Source organism: Sorghum bicolor, chromosome 3, assembly GCF_000003195.3.
Source record: "Sorghum bicolor cultivar BTx623 chromosome 3, Sorghum_bicolor_NCBIv3, whole genome shotgun sequence".
Taxonomy (NCBI): Eukaryota; Viridiplantae; Streptophyta; class Magnoliopsida; order Poales; family Poaceae; genus Sorghum; species Sorghum bicolor.
In genome coordinates this window covers 36943080-36964283 of record NC_012872.2, presented here as the reverse complement: position 1 = coordinate 36964283, position 21204 = coordinate 36943080, and positions in this window count along the sequence as shown.

Here is a 21204-nt window from a genome sequence, read left to right as displayed (position 1 = left end):
TTAGGATCGTATAGCGTTTATCCATCGGATCCATGGGTAAATGATAGATATTGTGTAGGCGTGGTGCTTATACCGTATTTATCTGCGATTGTACCCAATATGCTAGATCGTGGGGTAGTTCGTGATAGTGACAGCTTCATTGATTCTTATATAGTCCCCCTCTCGTGTATTGGGCTGGCAGAGCAACATTATTACAGGGGAGTGATTGCTATGTTTCTCATATTCCTTGCTAATATCACTATGCATGGGCGTAGTCTTGTCTCGCAATGATTGCTAAGTATGCTTGCACTAACTATGATATGCTAGACTATATAGTTAAGAATAACTTAGGGAATATTCTTGTAGTTCGTTCTAATACCATGCTAATAACTTTCTAGAGTATCTAATTGAGGTGCTTATCATATTTATTATGTGGCTAGATCAGATTAGTTATCCTTGTCACTATTATCATTTCATATATCTTTTATGTGACACTTATCCCTGTATGAAGAGTTAGATATAACGTTCTCAATTATACATGCAATGATAGATACTCAATCTCATATTCTATTCTGTAATCAATAGTGATGATTGATTAATCCCTTCCCAGTGGTAAAAATATAAATAACGATACCTGGAATACTTCCCGGTTAAAATGCTGCATCGGTATTAATCTGTGCGCTTGCAGATTCCATTCATTATTTATTTAGAAGAGCAATTGCATCTTTCAATACCGCGTCTCTCATGTCATGCTGGGGATGACAACTTGGCTTAAGTGGTGTGAGGGATAGGTTTGGCATTTTTGGCACCGTTGCTAGATTTAGAACTTAGTCTACTTTTGGTAATGATGTTAAGAATACCCAACAAGCATTTTTGGCGCCGTTGCCGGGGAAGGTTGATTACCAATCAAGAATGGAATAAAAGATTTTGAGTTATCATTCGCATCAGTAATATGATTGAGCTTATCTATTCTCTCATACAGTTTTACCCCGATATTTTTCTATTTTATCTTATGCAGGGGAATGTATGAATAGAAGACATCTTCCAGGGAATTTTGTTGACGATCCTGAAGCATTATTCAAGAAGACGAGGGCCAAGCTAAAGAAATCATCAACACTTCAGCAAGAAGCTTCATCCAATCAAGAAGATCACCGGAACTTGTCTTCAGAGTTCGAAGCCATGGCGAACAAATCGATCCGCGAGTTCTCAGCTCCCACTACGGACAACATCCGCACTGGACCTGCTGCAGAGATCGATGGCAACTTTGAGCTCAAGCCTGGACTTATCAACATGGTGCAATCCAACCAGTTCTGTGGGAAGGCACATGAAGATGCTAGTGCTCATTTACAACACTTCCTGGAGATTTGCAACACATTCACCATAGCAGGAGTTTCCAAAGACGCTATATTACTTCGCCTCTTCCCATTCTCACTGTTAGGAAGAGCGAAGCAGTGGTTCTACGCTACAAAGGAGAAGAATACTACGTGGGCACTCTGCTCAACAAACTTCCTGGCTATGTTCTTTCCCATGGGCAAGACCAATGCTCTCCGTGGGAAGATTACAAGTTTTCAGCAACAAAATGATGAATCTATTCCAGAAGCATGGGAGCGCTTTCAAGACTACATCCTAGAATGTCCCCATCATGGAATGGAGAGTTGGCTATTGATGCAGACATTCTATCATGGGCTCAGCAACAGTGCCCGAGGGACCATGGATGCTGCAGCTGGAGGAGCATTCTTATCACTTACTATACCACAAGCCACAGCTCTTGTGGAGAAGATGGCGTCCAATCAAAGCTGGAATGAAGAGAGGACCCAGACACGCAAGAGAGGTGGAGGTATGCATCAGCTGAAGGAGGTAGACATGCTGTCTGCAAAGCTAGACCTGCTCATGAAGAAGCTCGATGATAAAGCTGGAGACAAGAAAGAAGTTATGCACATCTACGACTCTCACATGACTTGTGAGGAGTGTGGAGACACTGGACACTCAGGCAACCACTGCCCTGAGATACTTGAGGATGTGAACTACATCATCAACAACAACTACTACAACCGTCCTCAACAAAATCAAGGTTGGAATCAACAGAGGCCTAACTACTCAGGTAATTATCAAGGTAACAATTCTTACAACAACAATAATAATTTTCCACCTTTGAGAGAGTTAGTGTCTAATCAAGGAAAGCTAATGGATAATCTATCTAAGAAATTGGCATCTAATGATAAAATGCTAGAAAATATAAATAATAGAATGGATAATTTTTCTACTGCCATCAAGAATCAAATTAGCTTTAATAAAATGATTGAATCTCAGTTAAATCAAATAGCTGCTGCTGTTCCTACTACTAACCCCGGTATACCATCACAACCGGAAGGATTAGAATCTGCAAATCTTGTAGACATGTTTGATGCAGGTAATTGGAGTAACCCCGTCAATGAATTTTCTACTGACCGTTTGCCGGTCAAGAGAGGCGATCCAGGACGACCCGTCATCCCGATCTCCATCGGCATGGTGGACTTCCCAGAAGCACTCTGTGACTTTGGCTCCAGTGTCAACATTATACCCAGGGTACTCTATGAAAAATTCTTTACATATCCTTTATTAGAGACAACCATGTGTTTGCATTTTGCAGATCAGACGATAACTTTTCCAAAAGGAATAGTGAGGAACCTTTGTGTCCGAGTTGGTACCTTGTATGCACCAGCAGACTTCGTAGTGGTAGAGACCGGAAATGATGAGAGAGCACCTATCATCCTAGGGAGGCTATTTTTGAACACCACGGGAGCTATCATCTACGCCAGTGCTGCCAAGATCAGTTTCTACGTCAAAGGGAAGAAGGAGATATTTTTCTTCAAAAACAGGACTACACAAATTCCAAATCAATCCAGACGTCAATCAAGGAAGAGGACCAACAGGAGGAACAGGAACAAGCAAGTGTGGACCGAGTCAGCTAAGATGGTCACTGTAGTCCATGGAGACCAAGATCACCAACTGAAGTCACCGTTTTTGACCAAGAAGGACGACCCAGGAATGCCAAGCATCTACTGCTCCATAAATGGATACAACTTCTACAAGACGATTTGCGACACCGGATGAGGCGTCAACATAATGGCCGCAGTCACCTATCGGCTCTTGTTCGGGACCATGCCACTAAGACCAACATACATTCAGCTCCAGATGATAGATCAGACATTTCGAGAAGTTCAAGGAATAGTATCTGATGTCCCAGTTAAAATAGACGATCATTTTGTCTACACAGACTTTCAAGTTGTTGACATGGGAGAAGACGAGTATGATCCACCCATCATCCTTGGAAGACCGTTCCTCAGCACCGTTAAAGCCATTATCTACATTGGAACCGGAGAAGTCCATATGCACTTTCCCTCAGAGAAGGTACGCTGTTATTTTACTGACCCTAACTATATCATTGAAGAATCTAAGCAGGTAAGAAAACGACGCAACCGCAACCAGAGGAGGCAGATCATCAAGGATGGATGGGCAGACTATGAAGGAGAAGTTGTAAGGTCAGAAGACGTAGAGTTTAAACAGAATTATCCAGAGGAGATTGAAGCACCGAGTCAGGTGTGGAAAATGAAGATAACTATACAAGAAGAGGAGGCGCTACCGGAAGTACCGACTACGCCACCCAACGAACCTCAGGACGATTAAGAAATTGGAGAGTCCCGTTCGGAGGACTTAAAAACACCGAACGCCTTGCCAAGAGGTAAACTTGGTAGTTATCCTTTCCCTTTCAGTTATTTTAAATAGTTTACTTAGTTAAACATGCTCATACTATCTTAAAAATAAAAGAAAATAAAAATGTGAAAAATAGTAAGCCCCATGTGAATAGACGAGTGGCATAAAACCCATACGTACATTCACTGTGGTGGCATAAAAATAAAATAAATATTTTTCTACTTTATAAAAATAAAAATATAAATATAAAAACAGGGAGTAATAATTATTAAGGAGTCTCAAGATGATAAAGGCTAGATATTTATGCTAACACTTAATCAGTTCCACAAGCTTTGTTGTCTATTTGAGCTCCACAGAATTTAAGAATCAAGAAGACTAGCAGACAGAGGACATTCTAATCGCTGTCAGAATGCTGCTTTCAAATACACCTCTGCCACCTGCTAGCTACATCAAGAGAAATTACGTCAAAATTCAGCTTGGGGGAGAGCACCCCCATTTATCTCGATAAGTATTTCTATCTATCTATCTTTATATTTATATTATTTTAGAATATTAATACACATAAACTATGGGAAAACCAAATAAAGATTTTATGCTTATATATATATATTACTTAGTGTGTTTAATTAATAAATAAAGTGGCTATGCTAATCTGTATCTAATAAAACTTAAGCATGGATATGATGAATAGTTGCTCTGCCTAATTTGCACATTTTAAGTTCTCTCTCAAGTTTAGACATAACTGTTATAATTTAAAGCTTGCCCTAGACCTAAACTTGTGGGATGAAAACTTGATCTGAAGTCTAAGTTATTAACGGATACGATATAGGAAGGTTGAGCTGCTGTTTATCTGTTCCTAGAGATGCTAGAATTCTGGAGAATTTATCTTTGAAAATCTTTAAAATGTTGCATGATGAGTTCCTGTATGATGAGAGCTTAAATTCCTACCACAACCATATATACATGCTTGCTAGACCTTGAGCCACACATTTATTATTTACTGCTTATGAGCATTGAGTGTGGTCAAGCTGTGTAGACCCTTAGGAGCTTGTCATGTGGTTAAATCAAGATTTCACTTGCACGTTCACTCATATATGCTACTTCTACTCCGGAAGTACCATCCACATATATCCACCCATCCCATCTCCAGAACCACCTGAAAATATTCTACTCCTAATCCGAGAGAGAATAACAAAAAATATTTTCTGTTTCCCCTTTGTGAAATAAATGCTCAAGTTATCTTGTTACTACCACTTGCTATATTATCTCAAGAGATGAGTGCTCTAAAAAAAAGAGAGAAGAAATAATACGAGGAAATAAAAAGGAGCAAGTGCTCGGAACCTCGAAAGAAAAGAAAAAAGTGAGACGAGAGGTAAAAATGGACAAGTGTCCGACAGTAGAATTAGGGGTGCAAGATACCCACCTGAGAGAAAAGAAAAAGAAGAGCATCTCATTCTCCTCATAAAGTTTCAAAAGCAAGGAAGGTATGTATCCCCTCAGAAGAGCAAAGTAGAATTAGACTTTCACCACCATTGTTTTCACCATTGTTTTCACCATTGTTATCACCATCATCACCATATACCATTCATTCGCCACACATGCACATCTTGATTAAACTTATTGACTTGTTACTTTGGATCCATGGTTTGACTATGCAATACATGTCTTGTAAGTATGTATATTTTATCTCCCACCTATGAGCTCCAGATATTAAAGCCTTATTAGAGTAGGATGAGAGAGAAGGCAATGTTACTATGCCTCATACCACAAATACCACATATCTTGAGAGAAGGCATATACTATCAATGCCTTGGTAAGGATCCAAAAATACCACAAAAGAGAGACCTGAGAGAATCATACAAGGAATTCTGAGTTTTATTTGAAAATCTGCAAAAACCCCAGAGCTATAGCTGATCAAGAATAAGAGACATAGCACTTGGCTAGACTGTTCTATCTTTTAACCACTCAAGACAGAAGTGACAGTTACAAGTCCCATGGTGTAGGTAAAGTAAGTAAGTTTTAAGTCTTGACAGTTTACTCTAACTCAGAGATGAGATCTTATTTAAGAGCATGTGTACCGTCAAATTTTTAAAGATATTGCAGCAACTTCTGATCCATAGCTGAGTCTATCCTTGCTCAGGGACGAGCAAGAGGTAAGCTTGGGGGAGTTTGTTGATGGTCCTTAAGTATCAAATTTAATTAACAAATAAACAAAGAAAAGGATCCAAATGAAATAAAGATCTAGACTTAGGGTTTTATCTGACAGAATTCCACGAGTTTTGGTGTTTGTCTATTTCTGCAGGGGGTTATCAGGAAATATGGAAGAAAGGCCCACATGTCAGGATTACGTAAAGATATTAACGTGCTGCGCAATTATCTTACATCTAGAAGACTCCAGAAGCCACGAGACCGAAGTGGAGGTGAAACGGGGCCAGACCCTGGGCGGCCGCCCAGTTGGTCAGGGCGCCCGCCCACCTCTGGAGTCCAATCAGGACTCTGCTTTGCGGGAAGTCTCCACCGACCTAAAGGATGAATCTAAACCATACAATCTATGTCGGTTTGATCCAAGGGCCCATATTCACTTGAAGGGACTATAAAACCAGACCCCCTGGCCCCTGGAGGAGAGAGCCTCTCAACCCTAATTCATTGTTCCATCAAGGGAGAAGAAGCCTCTGATCAAGATTAGAGCCACCACATCAATTAGATATCTAGATTAGCATAGCTACATAGGATTAGAACTAGAAGGAGTCAATCTTCGATTGGTTTCCGGATCTGTCAGGAGGATTCTTGGTAATCTTCTAATTGTGCTTCTAATTGCTTTCTAATTATCTTTGTTCTTCAATATTATGAATATGACTTTGTTCTACTTCAATATATTGCTTATGACTTTGCTCTATTTGCTTATATTCAAGATTATATTGTTCTTAGTTTATCATAGTTATGTACTTGGCTTAGTTAGATACGATCTATATACATGCTTAGGATCGTATAGCGTTTATCCATCGGATCCATGGGTAAATGATAGATATTGTGTAGGCGTGGTGCTTATACCGTATTTATCTGCGATTGTACCCAATATGCCAGATCGTGGGGTAGTTCGTGATAGTGACAGCTTCATTGATTCTTATATAGTCCCCCTCTCGTGTATTGGGCTGGTAGAGCAACATTATTACAGGGGAGTGATTGCTATGTTTCTCATATTCCTTGCTAATATCACTATGCATGGGCGTAGTCTTGTCTCGCAATGATTGCTAAGTATGCTTGCACTAACTATGATATGCTAGACTATATAGTTAAGAATAACTTAGGGAATATTCTTGTAGTTCATTCTAATACCATGCTAATGACTTTTTAGAGTATCTAATTGAGGTGCTTATCATATTTATTATGTGGCTAGATCAGATTAGTTATCCTTGTCACTATTATCATTTCATATATCTTTTATGTGACACTTATCCCTGTATGAAGAGTTAGATATAATGTTCTCAATTATACATGCAATGATAGATACTCAATCTCATATTCTATTCTGTAATCAATAGTGATGATTGATTAATCCCTTCCCAGTGGTAAAAATATAAATAACGATACCTGGAATACTTCCCGGTTAAAATGCTGCATCGGTATTATTCTGTGCGCTTGCAGATTCCATTCATTATTTATTTAGAAGAGCAATTGCATATTTCAATACCGCGTCTCTTCTGTCATGCTGGGGATGACAACTTGGCTTAAGTGGTGTGAGGGATAGGTTTGGCATTTTTGGCACCGTTGCTAGATTTAGAACTTAGTCTACTTTTGGTAATGATGTTAAGAATACCCAACAGCGACGACGTCGCCTCGAGGCGGACCCTCGAGGATCCGGTCGAGGCGAGACGCCATCCCCTCGGAGTCGTCGCTGTCCTCATCACCATCTCCCCCATCATCGTCGCTGGGGGATTCTTCCTCAGGCTCCCCCCTCTGCCTGGATTTAGCTCGACGCGCATCTAGTGCTTGGCGGTCGAGGTTCCTCTTCTTCTCTCCTTTCTTCTTAGAGTCCTTGGCGGACTTCAGTTTCTCGGTGGACTGACGCCGTTTGTCGCGGTCGACCTCGTCCTCCTTCACTGGAGGCCTCGAGGACCGGACATCAATCCGTCCCTGCAAGAACAAAGGTAGACTTAGAAAAAGGGAAGAAAGAAACCTAGAATCGAAGCTGTGCACGAGAAGAGAGCATACCAGATCGATCGAGCCCGCATCAGGCCTCATGGGGAAGCCGTTAACGTGCTCCGGCTTAAAGTCACCGGCAATGGAGGCCCTGACCCGGGCCGCGACTTCGTCGTTCGCTAGAGCCTCGTTGGACATCTGGCACGCCTCGAGGTCCCGAGATGAAACTCCAGGGCCCATCTCGTCCATCCTCAATAGTCGAGACATCAATGGGAGAACTCTCCGGTGATGGACGGCCGAGAGGATGAGAGCGGTAGTCAAGCCCTCCAGGCGAAGCTTCTTCAGGGCGTCGAGGAGGGGGTCGAGCCGCGATTGATGAGCTTGGACGACGCCGTATGTCCAGTCCACTGGACGCTCCGTGATCAGGCGACCGGAGTAAGAAGGCAGGAGGTTGTCGTCGTTCCGCAGATAAAACCACTGGGAGTCCCAGCCGGCGTGGTTAGTCGACAACCCCACTGGGATGTACTCACGTGGCCTGTCCGTCTTCCCCGTCTTCTGCACGAGATTGAGGCATCCCACCCGCACGGGTTTCCTCACGCCAGTGGTTCCGGTGGAGGCGTTGAAAAGCTCGCCCCAGTAGAGGTGGAGCCACAGCTCCCAGTGAGGCATCATCCCCAGGTAGCCCTCGCACACTGCGGCGAAGACCGCCGCGACGGTGATGGCGTTCGGGGAGAAGTGCTGGAGCTCCACCCCATAGTGGAGGCAGAGCGCCCGCATGAAGCGGCTCGGAGGAGCACCCAGGTCGTGGTGGTGGAATTTGGCGAACGACACCACGTAGCCCTCGGGCGGCTGGGGCTCCCTGTGGTCCGCCGGCGGCACGATCCACTCTGGCGACGATAGCGAGGTGCGGCAGCGCAGGAGTCCCTCTCTCTCAAGCTCTAGCAACCGGCGCTCCGTCATCGACGACGGGCGCCAGTCGTCGGCGGCGACGAGTCTCACAGGCATCTTGGCTGGAAGGACGGTGGATCCGCTACCGCTCGAGGGGTGCGCGCGCGCGTGAGACAGCAAGAGAACTAAAGCAACGAAGAGGGCTAAGGCGAGAATGACGACGGGAGGCAGAAGGGAGAACGGCGGCGATGCCAAGGCACATTTATAGGCAGCAGTCCACCAACGAGCAGATCCGAGAAATGAGGTAACTCCCCCCATAAATGCGCCGTCTAACGGTCCTTTCCCTCCTCACAGATGGGGCGCTCTGAATTCCACGCCAACACAGTGTCGTAACGCCTCCCACCTAAAAAGGCGCGCCCAATAGGCAAAAAGGCGAACCGACCCCGACTCTTTGCTTCCCTTGTAAACCAAGGGATGTACCCATGAAAGCCTCGAGAGGTCGCAGGCTGGCCCATCAAAAGGGTTCGACAGCCGATCTCGAGCACCAGAGTCAGGGATCCCCAGCGAGAGGTCGAAGATCGAAGCCCGCCTCGAAGACTCGCTAGGGATGTCCAAGGTAGGGTCGAGACAGTCGAGAGGAATCCCCCCGACGGGAGGCATGGAGCCGCTGGACTCTATCGAATGAGATCAGTATCCCCGACCACGTCGACCCTGCTTTATGAGAACGCCTTTGGGCTACAGCTGACCCCCTCGCAAGGGGCACAGGCTCTCACTTGGACTACCCGTTAGGAACTCAATTTGGGATGGAAGACGCTCGCTCTATCGAGAGTACGTCGAAACCCCCGCACAAAACAAGCCAATCAGGACCTTCCACCACCGGTGTCGATAGCGTTTCTGAGAAGTTAGGCAATATAACCCTCGAAGGAGTCAAAAACTCCTCCAAGGGCTCGGGGGATACCCCCGCGGGGTCGCTCGCGCGTCCCCACAGAAACTCAACCGCAAAATAAAGCCTCCACTCGAGCGCCAGCGCTCGAACAGAGACTCGGGGGCTACTGTCGAGGGCATCAGTAAGGGGTACCCTAACTGATACACTCTAAGAGATTACCCGTGCACAGATCGAGGCCTTCAACTCGACGTTCTAATAAGCCATGCGGTCATCGAAGGCTGTAGCCTCGAAGACGTAAAGGACGTCGAGCGAACCACTCAGGGGTCGAGCGCTAACTACCGTCGAATACGGGAATAGGCTCGAGCGAATCGGAGGCGTCGAGCGCAAGGACACTGTCCGTCGCCTGACGCGCGCACGAGAGCCAGGGCATTTAATACGCCTATCGCCTTCCCACCTAACACACTGACCACGGGAAGCGTGATAGGGAAGAGGCACCCGTCCCATCATCCTTTTTGTAGCTTTCCCCACCAAACAACCCAGAGCGTACCAGGACGCAGAAAGCAGGGATGGAGCGTCTAATCGGGACCCCCTCGAGATGCCCAAGGTCAACGCTTTAGACAACAAGGCACTGCACGATGTCTGACCCTCGACCAGACATGTTTCCTTCCTGGGGAAGAATTAGGCGTCGACTGACAACACCGCAGCCACTCCGCTGGATCTGCCGCTATACCGTACAGCCGTGCGACCGGTGAACCAACCCGAGACGGCGTGCTGAGCCGGATACGGGGGCACGCATAATCATCATCAAGCTACCAAGACGGGACGGCTCGAGACCACGCCAGTACGGAGGCCTCGAGTAGGTCAGCGCGCCATGCCTCTATCGACCCCTACTCTGACACCTATACATGTACCCTAGGCCTCTCCTTGGAGCTATAAAAGGGGAGACCCGGGAATAGACATACACCACGCAACACTACACTCCTATGCAGTAGAACTCCCATACTCCATCTCATTCCATACCACACTTGTATTCGCCCCTGTACAAGCACTTATGTGCAAGATAATACAAACTTCCCTCCCCCGCTGGACGTAGGGCCTTCTCTTGCTCGAACCAGGATAAATCTTTGTGTCTTCTTGCATCACCATCTGGAAAAGGGAGCACGCATACAAATTTACTCGTTGGCGTGACCCCCCGTGCGGAAAACACCGACAAGCATCAACCAACATATCGACAACTGGCATTGGATAACCATCCATCGGTGTGGCTTTATTGAGGCTCCTAAAATTGATGAAAACACAAAGTTTTCCATTCTTTTTGTAGATAGGAACAACATTAGAAATCCATTCGGCATACCGACACTGCCGAATAAACTTAGCCTCAATGAGTTTGGTTATTTTGGCCTTAATATCAGGAAGAATATTAGGATTACATTGGCGTGCTGGCTGCTGATGTGGCCGAAATCTAGATTTAATAGGCAACCGATGTTCAATAATTGATCGGTCTAAACTATGCATCTCAGTATAATCCCAAGCAAAAATATTCTTTTAACAGATTGGTTAATTGCTACTTACATTCAGAATCTAACTTAGCACTAATAAAGGTAGGCTTTGGCCTATCACCACTTCCTATATCTACTTCTATTAAATCATCAGCCGATGTAAACCCCTATCCTAACTTTCCATCATCGGCGAACCTATCCATTAAAACTCTTCGTCAGAACCGACTGTTTGGATCAGTGGAATCTCATAATCGGCAACCTTGAGGAAATCTTTCTCCCAACCTCTCTTAATATGCATCTGGTCCGCTCATAGGTATCTGACTCCGCCGTTGCAATGACATATGAAGAATCTCTCGGGACAATCTCAATTTTGTCACCTACCCACTGAACAAAGCATTGATGCATTGTAGAAGGAATAAACCAATTCACATGAATCCAATCTCTCCCCAGCAGTAAATTATATGCACCTTTTCCACTGATAACAAAGAAGGTCGTCGGCCTGGTCTTGCTGCCGATGGTTAATTCAACGCATATAGCTCCCTTAACTAGAGACACATTTCCTTCAAAATCTTTCAACATCATATCGGTCTTAGTCAAATCCTGATCTCCTTTGCCAAGCTTCCGATACACCCCGTATGACATAATGTAATCGCGGCTCCCCCATCAATAAGTATTTTGGAATTCGGCTGCCCATCAACCCTGCCTTTGACAAATAAAGCTTTAAGATGCTGTCTTTCATCATCGGAAGGCTTCTCAAACATAGCTGTCATTGGATCAAGTGTCAACTGAGCTATCTGATCAGGGAGACTTATTTCTTCATCATCACTAAAGGGCGCAAGAAACTCCATCGGCAACATAAACACTATGTTAACATCTGCCGATGATCCTTTTCCCTTGGGATCCAATTGCTGCTGATTCTTAGACTTAGAAGAATTTTCTTCCCTATTCAAATCTTCTTGACGTTCTCGCTGCATCCTCCTTCTCTATGTCCTTGTTAACCATTCTTGACACCATCGGGGAAGCTTTGTCTTCCATGCTGGCTGATAGCGAACCTCTCTTGATTCTACCTGATGAGTATTGGCATCTCTTCAAAATATAAATTCATTGGGAACCCGTGCATCGGCCATTTCTTCAAGTTCCTCTTGGTTCCTTGGAAAATGACCAACACGTTCACCAAGGCTATCATGCATACTAAGCCTGCCCACCAGCCGATCATTGTTGACACTTACTTACACCACTTGTATACTAGGTTGTCATTCCCAGCATGGTGCCAGAGTGTACAAAGGTATTTATGAATATGGAGGCTCTCTAGAAAATAATCTATTCTATCCGCAAGCGCACAGATAAAATACCTCATTGTAGCATTTCACCAGGAAAGTATTCCGGGTATCGTTATTTATATTTTGCTTAAGAGAACGACGAAAGTGAAAACAGGGGTAAAATCTATCAAGGCATAGACTAGAGATAAAGTTGCAATAACATGATTACTAATGAGAAACTCGTCACACAGTCACTTGCTTTAGCAGAGGGTAAGCCATAATAATAAAGATAATGAAATATAAGCTCATGGGTAAATAACATAGCGATTAGAAATAGACTACTCCATATAAATGTAAGGTGACATCGGAGTAGCTAGAGAATGGATTCTGAGTATCTACTATCTACTAAGTCACCATTTACTCTAGTTATCTACAAGATCATATATAGCACAAAAGACTCTTTATTCATGTATAAGGAACATTGCTAAAGTAAATCAGAACATAGCAAGACTTACTCCTCAATACAAATTATTCCTGTCCTATCAACGGAGGGTGGACTATATAAGAATCAACGAAGCTGTCACCATCGCGAACTACCACATGACCCGGCCAATAGGATACATTTGCAGGTAAATAATATCTAAGTACCACGCCCACATATGATCTACCACTTAGCTCCCTCGAGTCAACAGCTAAGTGCTTTCCAAACTTATACATAAACTCATTATCAATTATAACTATATCATAAATAGAACTAGAGCAAACTAAGAACATAATAAATAGAGACATAATGCAATTAGAATAAAGTAGTAGAGAAAGATATGAAATAATACCAATCTTTATTGATGAAGATCCAAAACCCAGAGCGCTAGGCTCTACTTTTCTAATTTTATCTAATCAATCCTATAGAACTTGAAGGAATTGTGAGTAGCTAATTCTAATTCTCTATGGGAGAGAAATTCCTAAACCCTAACTTTGATGGCTTCCTCTGATAATGATTTCTGCTCTCCCGTTGGGATGGAGAGGCCTTGCTTATATAGCCACCTCAAATGAATGTGAGCCGTTGGATCAAAACGACCTTAATCGAACGGTTATTCTTGAAGATTAGAGGCGGTGGAGCACGATCTGCGAGACCAGGGCAGGGTGGGCGCCCAAGGGGGAGGGTGGGCGCCCTGCCCCCGGACCCGATCGGCCTCCTGTTCGTTCCCGTGGCTTCTGGACTCTTCTTGATTGAGGAAAATTGTGGGGCACGTAATTATCTCGTTGTAAACCTGACATGTGGGCCTTCTCTCCATATTTTCTGATAACCCCCTGCAGAAATAGACAAACACCAAAGCTCGTGGAATTCTATCAGGTAAAACCTTAATTCTTGATGTTTGGTGCATATTGATCCTTTTCAAAGTTTAGTTGATTGTTAAATTTAGTACTTAAGGACCGTCAACAAACTCCCCCAAGCTTACCCTTTGCTCGTCCCTGAGCAAACAGCTAAACTTAGATGGATCAGGAGTTGCTTCGATGTTTTCTTTCCTGACAGGCACTCATACTTTCACATAAAAATTCTCCCACATTAGAGTGAAGTGTCATGGAGCTTAGTACCTGCACTTAAGTCTTAAGTAACCGAAAGACAAAATAATTAAGTCAAGCACTATTCTTTCTGTCTATACTTCACCTTTGTTCTGGAGTTTTGCATACATTTTCAAAAATAAAGCTCAGAGTACCCAGCTATGATAATCTCAAATCTCTCTATATATGGTATTTGTGGATCCTTACAAAAAATGTCACTTACCTATAACTAAGGGAATGCTTATGTGGAGCTCAAAGGTGTGAAAAACAGCTCATATATATGTTGTCTAATCGAGCCATGGATCCAAAGGAACTCAACATGCAATTAAATCAAAATGTGCATGTGTGGTAGAGTAAATGATAGTAATGGTGAAAATATAAGTAATGATAAAACTTACTTCTCATTGCTCCTTATATTGCTATCTCTCCTCCTCTTTGATCTTTGCTTTGGGAGAACATGGACTATCTTTTTTTTCTTTTTTTCTTATTTTTTTTCAGGTGGGTAGCGAATACCCCTAATTCTACTGTCGGACACTTGTCCATTTTTTCCGCTCAGGTGGGCATCTTTGTACCCCCGAATTCTACTCCGGACACTTGTCCATTTTTACCTCTCATCTCACTCTTTTTTTTTCTTTTTCGAGGTTCCGGGCACTTGCCCCTTTTTATTTCCTCGCATATTTTTGCATAACCCATGCCTCTTCTGCATTGAATCTTTTTAGAGAGAGAGAATAACAATACTTCGGACAGTGAGTGATAATATTTTTAGCAATTTTAATGAATGATTGTAGATGGTGTAGTAGATGTGTGCAGGTGAATATCTTAATTTAACCACATGAAAAGCTCCTAAGGGTCTACACAGCTCGATCAAACTCAATGTGAATATAAGTAGCAAAAGATGCTATAGCAAGTATGGCTGTGGTAGAAATTTTGTCATGCTAGGAACTCATCATGTGATCTTCAAGTTTTTAAAATAAATCTCCAGAACTTAGTGTAGTAAGAACAAGATAAACAGCAGCTCAAACTTTATATCATGTCCTTCTCTTACCTAGACTTTACTTTTAGGCTCATGCTCACATAGATATTAAATTTCAGGTTTTAGTAATTCCTGAAAGAACTTTAATATAAAAGCTAGGTACTTGAAAGTAAGCAAACAGAGCAATTGTTCATCATTTTCATCAGGCATCTTTTTGGTCTTTTTATTTTTCTAGAGATTAATACTTAGGAGATAAATAAAGCACACTTATCTACACTTTTTTTATTTTGTTTTCATGTTTATAGAATGCAGTAAATTAAAGCAAGAAAATATTTATTGGTTTTTTTGAAATAGAGCAACAATGAAACACTAAAACAGAAAAGAATAAATAAGAAGAGCAAATAAAAACTTACTTGATAAAATGGGGAGGAACTCCCCCAAGCTGGATGTGGTTGTCGGTCTTACCCGATGTTCCAGAATCGCATCATAGTGGTGATGTTGTCGTTCATAGTCGTGGTGTCTTGCCTCAGTTCTTGTACTGCAGCGGCGTGGTCCTGGTTCCACTTTTGTTGTTGTTCCAGGAGTTGTCCATGTTTTGTTTGCATATTCTAGATGTCGAGGAGGGTGTTGTCGGTACGGGTGAAGAAGGCGCCGACCTCTTGGTAGTAGTCGTTCGTGAAAGCATAAGAGGCGTCGGAGTACCGTCCTGCATCCAATTGGGGCTGGGGCCTAGACCCTGAAGCTCCATATGGATCAGTGGAGCACCTCCGCGTACCAAAAGGCGGGTTTGCCCACTGGTCATCTTGGCCCTCCGGCATGTCTCCTGTGTCGGCTCCTGTGGCTGAGCATGTCGAACCCATGGGTCCCGAAGGACTCAGGGGTTGTAGTCACGGTAATGCAGGTGCGCTGCTTCTTCGGGCCCGGGATCAGCTCCATACCAGGTGCATTCTTGATGGGTGGTCATCCTTTCGGATGCCACTCGCTGTGGAGCTCTCTAGTTTACCGGTGTCACTGCAATCTCAATCAAATAATTTTGAACGACATAGAGGACAAGGTTCGGGTGAGGTAACCAAATCTTGTCTTTATTATTGTATAACATATACATTACGTTCCTCTCTTTTTTCAGCATCCGAGCTTGCCTAAATGTGTCATAGCTATGATAAATTCGTGACTCATCAATGAATTCCAATGACGAGTTTTCTAGCAAATTAAGACTAGAAGCTAGACGAGTGATGAGTGAAGTACAACAGACAGGTCCCTGAAGACTAGGTATACTAAGCCAATGAGAAACCAAAAGAGTAACAGGTGAAGTGGGTATTTTTTTATAGCAGCATATAGAAGTTGTAAATCTCCTACTCTTACTTTTCTAATATCGTCGCGATGGAAAAGATTGTACCCGAGCCATTTGTGGAACATCCTAAGAGTGGGGTGCTTCATGTCACTGGTTCGGGCTTGACTACAAAACTCATCCCTAGATATCTCTCTCCAGAACTGGTGCCTGTCAAAATTAGGCAAGCCGAAGTCAATGTCCAGGATGCATCTTGAAGAGAAACCGAGATGGTCGCTCAATTCTCTCCAAGACAACATAATGTCCTGTTTGAACATCCGAAAAGCGATTCCCCCCTCTTAATATTGCAAAGTGCAAAGAAATTCAAGGGTGAGAAGACGGGAACCTAGCTTAGTTATGTCCCAAAAGTTTGTCCATCCCACCATCTGGAGAATCAAGTCAAATTCGGTATCCATACCTGTTTCTTGTAGCAGGATAGGATCAAGAGTGGGGTGTGAATGAAATCTTTGTTCTTCAGCTGCTGGAAAACTTCCTTCTCCCTACGGGTCTTCAGTCCAAGGTCTCATGTCTTGAGGAGGACCTTGACTTGTGTACCTGACAAAGACGACAGAGCTTGCGGAGGCGTCGGGTCGATGCTCATCTCTGACTGGTGTGAGGAGTGTCAGAATGAACTCCTTGTACCTGTGCTCTTGAGGGTCTTGCCCGTGTTCTTTACCTTCTTGAACATCCTGTAGAGAAAAGTTGACACAAACACAAGTAGTGGAAAATGTTAAAGCCAGCTGTCTAAAATGTCAGTCGTTCAGGGGTTAGTCGTCTGAAACAAGTTTTAATTTTGGCGGCACTTCCCCCTAAACAACTTTTTAATTTGCTTTGGACAGCAGGGTCTCTACTTAATAATGAACCTTGCTCTCTTACTCCCAGGCTAGCAAACTCACTTTCACTCTTCTCTTCTCCTCTACTCTCCTTCTCACTTCACTACTAGAGCTCCTCCTTTAGAAACTGAGAACTAAAGTGTGCGTGGGTTTTCTGGAATGCTTGTGTGATGGAGATGGAGGTAGGAGGTGGCAATTTATAGGAGGAAGGGGGGACAGGGCGGGCGCCCTCTGCAGGTGGGCGGGCACCCACTTCTGGTGGCTATCCTGGCTGCCCTTTCTCTACTGCCTCGTTTGCTTAGTCTTTACGCCAAAAGATGACTTATGGGTGGTGGTTGGTCGGTGGAAAATTGCTGGTGAGTTCAAACATGTTGGTGGATCAAATAATGTGATGAGATATGTGGGACTCAAGGAATGTGGGTCATGTTTCTAGAAGGTTGCTATAATATAATGCAGGAAAAACTATGAAAATTTGAAACTTTTTGAAAATGAACATGGAAAAATATTTTTGTGCCTCCACAATAATTCATAAATGTGGGTTGTTACACACCATAAATATTATTTATATGGGTATTTTCATTATTATAATAATGCTATGAATAAATATGGATAATGCAAGAATTAAATATGAAAGAATTTTAATGATGCGGATAAATACTGATTTACCTCCAGGTGAGGGTTTGGGGTTTTTAGGTTCCCTAAGCTGGACCTCCAAATCTTTTAATCTTCTGAATTACCTTCCTCCAAAGATGGTGTCTCCAGTGGTTCCTCTTCATGAACTTCCTTCACTGCAGAGTCTCTCTCTAGTCTGGGCTTGAATGTGAAGTGTTCTTCTTGTCCGTTTATGTTGAATTTGATTTCTCCCTTCCCGACATCAATGTGGGCATTGGCAGTGCTCAGAAATGGCCTTCCAAGGATGATGGACACTTTTGAGTCGGGACTCATGTCCACTACCACGAAGTCTACTGGCACAAGGAAATCTCTGATCTTGACTGGGACGTTTTCAGCGATGCCCATCGGGTGTCGAACTGATTGATCTGCTAGTTGCAGGCACATTGATGTTGGTTCGAGGGTCGTATGCTAAAGCTTCTTGTAGACTGATGCTGGCATCACACTAACACTTGCTCCGAGATCACAAAGTGCATTGCTGAAGTGTTGGTTTCCGATTGAGCAATCAATGGTGGGACATCTTGGATCCTTCTTCTTCCTTGGTGGTTTGTTGAGGATGGCCGCACTGCATTCTTCTGTCAGCTTGATAACCTCAGTGGTGGGCAGTGGTCTCTTCTTGTTAAGAATATCTCTGATGTACTTTGCATATGTGGGTACCTGTATGGCATCAAGTAGAGGTATGTTGACATATAATTTCTGAATGACCCCTACAAACTTACCAAACTGCTCATCCGACTACAGTCTTCTGTTTCTTCTGGGAAATGGCAAATAGTTGGTGTCGTGAAAATCTTTCCTCATTTCTCCAGCTCTTGGTGGTTGTAGCAGGTCTTCTGCTTCAACTGGGCTTTCTTCTTCTATCACTGCTGGTTGCACTAGTGCTGATGTTCTCTGTTTCTCTTTTGGGTATGGGGGATCCCTAGTGTCGACGAAAGCTGGTCGGCAGTCTACCTTGGGGTATACCCACGGTAGTAGTTTATCGGTAGACGGTGCGCAAACTACGAACTCGATGGTGACGCAGGACACGGACAAGCTTTTTATCCAGGTTCGGCCGCCGAGTTGGCGTAATACCTACGTCCTGCGTCGGGTTGTATTGGATTGTGTTGAGAGATTATGATGTATATGACTTGTCCTCTAGGGGACCCCTGCCCCTCCTTATATATCCTGAAGGGACAGAGTTACAAGCAAAGTATCCTATTTGGTACAAAATCTTGTAGCCTTGCGGTGCACGCCGACCAGTCGTGCGCCGCACGTCTTCATCTTGTGGGCCGAGCCACCTCTGATGGTTCGGCCCATATAGGCCCATGAGGGTATAGGGGTTTATACCCCCACAGCTAGTCCCCGAGCACCATGTATTGTGATGTAACACGCCGTCTTGAGCTTCTTCGATCAGCGAGGCTTGACGTCTTCAATAAACAGGAAAGTCGCCCAAACAGTTGCAACGGTATTTTGACCAACTCAAAAGACAGTTGATCAACATTGACATCAAAGAAGCAGGTTGTTCGAAGAATGCATGGTGCTCCAAATTAAAAAAGATTTCTTTCCTGGTGAAGTGTGCCCACTTTACTTTTCTGAAAAGTATAGTCTTTCAAAAAGCAAGCACATTCACCGCAAGGTGAAGTGTGCCCACTTAGTCCCCGAGCCTGGTAGTAGGTGACGTAGGCACGTGGTGCCAGGGTCAAAAAGAAAAGTCCTCAAAGAAATTCTGAAACTGAGATGCATCGCCAGATGCATCGTACCGATGTAGTCCCCGAGCTTGCTGGAAGGCGAAGTATGAGCCTTGTAGCAAGGTCTAAAAAATCAGTCCCCGAGCATATCATGCTCGTATGCAATTGAATAGACTAATCGACCAGTCCCCGAGCATAGAACGCTCGGTGGTCGGTACAGTCCCCGAATTCTCAAATTGGTGGGCTGGTCGACCAGTCCCCGAGCGTATAGTGCTCGGTGGTCGGTGCAGTCCCCAAGCTCTTAAATTGGTGAGCTGGTCGACCAGTCCCCGAGCGTATAGTGCTCGGTGGTCGGCACAGTCCCCGAGCACGGCGTAGGGACCGGTGGACAAGTCCCCGAGCGTGGTTGGGAACGTAAACGTGCTCGGTGGTCGGCACAGTCTTCGAGCATAGCATAGAGAGTAGTCGACAAGTCCCCGAGCGTGGTTGGGAACGTAAACGTGCTCGGTGGTCGGAGCAGTCCCCGGGCACAGCGTAGGGAATAGTCGACGAGTCCCCGAGCGTAGCTTGTCGACTGGGCCAAACCCCTGAAAAATAAATATAAAGAATAGGTAGTACATGATGTATAAATAAACTTTAGATAAAAATCAGTACTGAGATAAGTTTTAGATTTTTTGTTATAAAATTAGCACAAGTAGTTAATTCATCCTAGAGCTTGTACCAGCTCTGGTCTAGCCAACAATCAGCATGAGGTGCGGAACCTAGGCATGCGTAGGATTGTCAGCCACGTCAGAGAGTACTGCCGACCACCCGGAACGCAGAGGGCGGATCTCGTGCACGTGTAGGGAGGAGTCGGAGACAATACCGGCTCTGGAAAGCTCGTGTAGGAGAAAAAACTAGTCGGCTAAAAAAAAGTTGTTTTGAAGAATAATAATCTTAAAAATATTATGCCAAAAATAAATAAAATATTAGAAGTGTACTTATCTTTGAAAGAAAGTCTAGTCGGTGACGACAAAATTGTCCGGCCCTCGAGCTTTTCGACTTGTCATGACGGTGGTCGCTGTTGTCATAGCGTCGTTCTTCGCGGCGATTATTATTGCGACTGGTGGTCAAAGCAAGTAGGCCAAACAATTCGGTCGATGGCCCGAGCAGGTCGGTGTTGTCGATCTGCCTCCCTTTGTAGCAGGGAAGCGTGCGACGCGTTGTCGGCGTGGTCGGAAACGTTGCTGGTGTGGTCGAAGTCGTAGCCAGCGTGGTTGGAGCTGCAGCCGACGTCGGTGAAGAAGTGATCGGCACAGATTGGATCTACGCCTCCTTCGCGGTCGTGGTGGTGAAGCTGTTGAAGCTGACGGTGAACGTGAAGCCGCCCACCATGGCCGCGAAGTCGGGGATGATGGCCATCTTGTTCGTCGGAAAAGTTGCACGCACACCCCCTACCTGGCGCGCCACTGTCGACGAAAGCTGGTCGGCAGTCTACCTTGGGGTATACCCACGGTAGTAGTTTATCGGTAGACGGTGCGCAAACTACGAACTCGATGGTGACGCAGGACACGGACAAGCTTTTTATCCAGGTTCGGCCGCCGAGTTGGCGTAATACCTACGTCCTGCGTCGGGTTGTATTGGATTGTGTTGAGAGATTATGATGTATATGACTTGTCCTCTAGGGGACCCCTGCCCCTCCTTATATATCCTGAAGGGACAGAGTTACAAGCAAAGTATCCTATTTGGTACAAAATCTTGTAGCCTTGCGGTGCACGCCGACCAGTCGTGCGCCGCACGTCTTCATCTTGTGGGCCGAGCCACCTCTGATGGTTCGGCCCATATAGGCCCA